Source organism: Colobus angolensis, unplaced genomic scaffold, assembly GCF_000951035.1.
Source record: "Colobus angolensis palliatus isolate OR3802 unplaced genomic scaffold, Cang.pa_1.0 Scaffold692, whole genome shotgun sequence".
NCBI lineage: Eukaryota > Metazoa > Chordata > Mammalia > Primates > Cercopithecidae > Colobus > Colobus angolensis.
The window spans coordinates 30,252-35,925 of NW_012120621.1; the positions used below are offsets into that span (position 1 = coordinate 30,252).

At 44.4% G+C, this 5,674-nt stretch overlaps 1 protein-coding gene and 1 pseudogene across 2 annotated transcripts in view; one reads left to right on the plus strand and one right to left on the minus strand.

Moving 5' to 3' along the window:
- Position 1: 1 nt before the first annotated feature.
- Positions 2 to 5,674, plus strand: part of ZC3H7A (zinc finger CCCH-type containing 7A) — a 54,766-nt gene continuing 49,093 nt past the window's right edge. The window contains exon 1 of the mRNA XM_011926550.1: positions 2 to 304. The gene's annotated coding sequence lies outside the window, so the exon portion shown is untranslated. The remainder of the gene's footprint in view (positions 305 to 5,674) is intronic.
- Positions 4,889 to 5,525, minus strand: LOC105500871 (annotated as a pseudogene). Its single transcript, XR_001000101.1, has one exon. The product of XR_001000101.1 is annotated as a thymosin beta-4 pseudogene (transcript).

The following is a 5,674-nucleotide window of genomic DNA, read 5'->3' on the forward strand; positions in this document are numbered from 1 at the left end:
CAGGGGTGGGGCCGCCTGAGGCCCGGCCGGGGCCTCCGAGGTCGCGCCTGCGTGGGGACTGGGTGGATGTGCGAGGAGTTGGGTATTTTCCTGTCCCCACCTGTCTAGGGATGAAAAGGAGTTGCCCGTGTTCGGTATTGAACCACGAAGGACCTTGCCGTGCCCAGTACGGTGGCCACTGACCCCCGGCCGCTTGGGACGATGGAGCCCACGAAATGGGGCCAGTTTGAGTTGTGGTCCCAGCTGTGAAACGTACATCTGATTTTAAAGACTTAGGATGAGAAAGAAGTAAAGGTTGTCATTGGTAATCTCTTATACTTAAATGTATGTTGAGATGGTCATGTTTGGGACAAATTGGATTCACGAAAATCTATCATTAAAATTAATCTTGGCAGGATGCAGTGGCTCATGCTTGTCATCCCAAAACTTTGGGAGGCTGAGGCAGGCGGATCGTTTGATTGCAAGGAGTTCAAGACCAGCCTGCGTTAACTTAGTGAGGCCCCTGTCTCTACAAAAAATACAAAAAATTAACGGGGCGTGGTGGCGCACGCCTGTAGTCAGCTACTCCGGAGGCTAAGGTGGTAGAATCTGCTACTCGGGAGGCTTGGGTGGGAGAATCCCCTGAGCCCAGGAGATTGAGGCTTCGGTGAGCCGAGATTGTGCCAGTGCGCGCCAGCCTGGGTGACAGTGCGCTCCAGCCCGGGTGATAGAGCGAGACACTGTCTCAAAACAAATAAAAAAACAAAAGTTAATCTCACTGCTTTTCTTTTTCCCTTTTTTAGTGTGGCTATTTGGATATTTAAAACGACATGTATGGGCCGGGCGGGGTGACTCATGTCTGTAATCCCAGTACTTTGGGAGGATGAGGTGGGTGCATCACTTGAGGTGAGGAATTCGAGACCAGCCTGGCCAACATGGTGAAACCCGTCTCTAGTAAAAATACAAAAATGAGCCAGGCGTGGTGGCAGGCGCCTGTAATCCCAGCTACTGGGGAGGCTGAGGCAGGAGAATCGCTTGAACTGGGAGACAGAGGTTGCAATGAGCAGACATTGCACCATTGCACTGCTCCCTGGGCAACAGATCGAGACTCCCTCTCCACATACATACATAGATACATACATACAATGACATGTATGCCTCATTTTGTGTATTTTGTATAGTATTTCGACTGGACAGCGCTCAGCTGGGGCATCTGAATGGGTTATGGCCCTGAGAACACATGTCTATCTGCTTATCTTTCCTGCTTCTCTGATGGCATGTGGTCTCCTTCCCTTAAGGCTCCCAAAGAATCCACTGCCTCTTCTTTCTCATCCTGAGCCAAACTATTGAACTGAATTGCACAATGGGGTCTTGTCCTAATCTACAGAATAATTCAGGTTAATGGACAGTATTTTCCCTGTTGAAAAATTTTCCCTATCTGCTGTATGCTGGAGGCTACAAATAGTTATATGAGGTTTGGCTCAGAATGAGATCATGAGTTATTGAGGCTGAATATTATCAGTATTTGTGTGTGTGTGTCTTTGCATGTGTGTGTGTTTATTCTGCAAAGAGCCCATTGATTTTCTGCCATCCAAATGAAGTGGAGAATTCTTGCCTTCATGTTACTGTGAATTTTAGTTGTGGGTTTTACACAGACCTACACCCTCTTACTTTCCCATTCCCCAGGTTCTGTCAGTTTTTGCAAATAGGAATGGTGATTTGTCAGCTACATTGTTCCACAATTCTTAATTCTGACTGATTTTAAAACCTGCCAATTGGGGTGGATTAAATTGTCAATATAAGTGGAAAAGAATGAATTATAGAAACTCTCAATTCTAGGGATGGTGAGAGTGACTGTTGGAAAGTTTTGAGCATTTCAGTAAAGGAAGAAAGAAACAAAAGATGTCTGTATCCTGTTGCCACAGATACCCTAGAAAGTGCTTTCTAGAGACAGTATGATGTGAGCAAACTTTTGTCTTCTAGATAATGTCTTGAAGTGTTTTGTTTTGCTTTTTTTTTTTTTTTTAGTGAAAATATTTTTCTCCAGAATCCTTATGAAAATTAAAGTGAGGTGTTGGCAAATCAAGAAGAAATTTTAGATATTTTTTAAGGAGGAAATATTAAAGTATTAATCCGGAAGTTTAAAAGTTATTGCTAGTGATAACATGTTTTAATTTACATGTACTCAGAAGACATATTAAATGAGGTGATTTTCGTTTATGTAAAGCAACGCGATTACTTTTTCACAAATAGAAAGTGGGAAGCTTTGTGTTTTCTGAAAAGGCCCAAATTTGGAGCAGGACATTAATCTGGCACAGTTGGTAAGAAGGTGAGTGTGTGTTGGGGTTAGGTGTCAGCACTTACTTGGTTGGGAAGATTTCCTTGGCTGGCGGTCTTGGGCACATGGTGGTGGTATGAGTGTCCCCAGGCAAATCATTTATCATGAAGATTTTACATGAAATATTCCTGTTGAGTTCTTCCATACAGAGGTCATAGATAAGATGAGAAGTTCCTGGAAACCACCACTTAGCAGGGCTTGGGTGCGGAGGGAGGCTCTTTGCCGGGGGAGCCTCTTGACAGACATTGTATCTTACAGAATCTGAAATCTGACAGCAATTTCAAAGCGAATAGTTCCTGTCGGGGGAAGAACTCCAGCCAAAATGTAACATTACCTTTCAGCCAAAATGTAACATTACCTTCCTGCTGTTCTTTGGCATGCCATCTCTCATGAAGTTTTCCTTTTCAGTAAAAGGGAGAAACTGTTTCATAAAGTATCCAGTAGGAGCTTCAACATCTTTAATGTCTTATCACCTGGGTTTGCAGCCTTCTGAGGCTTGCATTGTACCCCAGGTGCTTTTGTAAGTGTTGCAAGAGCCGGTTAATATACTATTGCCAAACAAGGATGACAATAAGGATACTTTAACTACTTTGTAGTTACTGTTTTTAAAGCTATTAATATTACATAGAGAGGCTTCAGTCTGAGGATATTTGAATATGGACTGGTAAGTGTCATTTTTCCTCCCCCCAACTCCCTTTTTTTTGAGACAGGATCTTGCTCTGACACCTAGGCTGGAGTATAGTGGCATAGTCATAGTTTGCTGCAACCTCAAACTCCTGGCCTCAAGCAATCCTTCTACTGCAGTCTCCCCAGTAGCTGGCACTACAAGTGTACACCACCATGCCCCTTTAATTTTTAAAAGTTTTTTTGTAGAGATGGAGTCTCCTATGTTGCCCAGGCTGGTCTCAAACTCCTGGCCTGAAGTGATCCTCCCACCTCAGCCTCCCAAAGTGTTGGGATTACAGGCAGGAGCCACTGCACCCAGCCTGTAATTTGTCACTTGAAATGTAGTGATACCTTTTTAGGCAAAAGTACAAATGCTGTGCTAGGTGACCTCTGCACTGCATTCAGTCTTTGGTCCTGTGTTAGCACGTCTTCTAAGGCTGTTTTAATATCATTTGTATTTAAATACATTGTGTTCTGGGTGGAGCATATCCCCTTGAAAGATTTTCCAAGGAGTGATGTCCTGACTCCTGGCCTACTGCATTCCTGTGAAAGCCGTCTGCTTCGTCACTTTGTCTGAGTTGCGTTAAGTGATGTCTGTTGAGCATATCTTTTTGTGTGCACGTGCGCACACGCATGCATGTGTTTCTTTCATTTCTCCTGAATGGCTTTAAAGTGCCCACCTGTTCATCAGAGCCATATTTGTCCTTCAGAGCCCAGCCCAGGGTCACCCTAGACAGGTGCTCACTCCCCTCCAGGCGTCATTGGCACGTAATGTGTAGCAGAGCCAGGTGGATAGGCACTCAGGCTTGGAGCCAGGCTGTCTGCCTTTGAAATCGAGCTCTGCTACTTCCTAGCTGTAATCCTGGGCCAGTTGCGTCACTTATCTGTATTTCAGTTTCTTTTTAGTACCTGTCACTTAAGGTTAGCAGGAGGATTAAATGACTTAATACGTATAAAGCATGTAGAACAGTGCCTGGCATCCAATAAGAGCTACTATTCCTGTCTCAGTATGTTGCAGTCACATTTCCCTTACCTTGATGTCTTCTGTTAATGAGAGCTAGTTTCTAAAGTTACCATGTAAGGTCAAAAACTCATGGATGTGGATATATTTGTCTAGTTACCAACATTGTACTAGACTTTGTGATAATGACTTTAACCTACCAGGCACTGAGTAAATAGTAAGGGAATTCTGAAGATCCAGGATACCTTGAGATCTTACATAACTTCAAGATTAGTAACAAATTTTAAATCAGCTGATCCCAGAGAGATGATATTCCAGTTTGTAAGAGTTCAGTTAATTTAATGAAATTCCTATTTAATTGAGTTGCTTGCTTTAAAATGAACTGTTCAAAGTGTCTCTCCTTGGGCCAGGCATGGGTCACGCCTGTAATCCCAATACTTTGGGAGGCTAAGGTGGGTGGATTGCTTGAGCCCAGAAGTTTGAGACCAGCCTGGGCAATACAGTGAGACTCTGTCTCTACAAAAAATACAGCAGTTATTCAGGTATAGTGGCATGTGCTTGTAGTCCCAGCTACTTGGGAGGCTGAGGTGGGAGGATTGAGCTCTGGAGGTCGAGGCTGCAGTGAGCTGTGATTATGCCACTGCACTGCAACCTGGGCAACATAGGGAGACACGGTCTCAAAGACAAAACAAAAAAACAAAGTGCCTTCTTCCCTGGAATTCTTTCTTATTTAGGAGGAGAGGGGATCAGTGAAACTTGTCATTGTATACCTTGAGGAGTTGTTTATGGTTTCAGGTTTTTTTCAGTCGCTGTCTCCAGCCAGTTCCCACTATATTAACTCACTTCCCACCTTGTTCCCCCAAAGGGTTGGAGGCCGAGCCCCGCCATAGCCAGCTCTGTTTGCAGGCAGTCATTTCCTACCGGGCACCCTCCTTCACACTTGCTTTTTTTTTTTTTTTTAAGTTTTTAAACTTTTTATTTGCATATTAAAAAAATTGTGCATTCCAATAATTAAAATCATTTGAACAACAACAACAAAAAAATGGCACTCTGATTAAACTGCTTTACAGCCTGCAGGACACCTTGGGGCAGCTTGGTTTTACTCTAGATTTCACTGTCGTCCCACCCCCACTTCTTCCACCCCACTTCTTCCTTCACCAACATGCAAGTTCTTTCCTTCCCTGCCAGCTAGATAGACAGATGGGAGAGGCAGGCACGGCCTTCGTTGTCAGTAGTTCTTTGATGTGAAAGGGGCAGCACAGTCATTTAAACTTGATCCAACTTCTTTGCATCTTACAAAGTTAAACAGCTAAAAGAAGTAAAATAAGAAGGCAATGCTTGTGGAATGTACAGTGCGTATTGGCTGCGCACGCCTCATTCGATTCGCCTGCTTGCTTCTCCTGTTCAATCGTTTCTTTGGAAGGCAGTAGACTTTTCTCTTGCGTCTCTGTCTTCTTCAGTTTCGACTTACCGAATTTCTCGATCTCAGCCATATCGGGTTTGTCAGACATGGTTGCGGAGGAAAAGCGGAGCGAGGCGCACGAAAACGAGCGAAGTCTGGTCTGCGCAGTGGCCACCACCGAGTTCTTTTTTTTTTTTTTTGAAGCTAAGTCTTGCTGTCTCGCCCAGGCTGGAGTGCAGTGGCCCGATCTCGGCTCATTGCAAGCTCCGCCTCCCGGGTTCACGTCATTCTCCTGCCTCAGTCTCCCGAGTAGCTGGGACCACAGGTG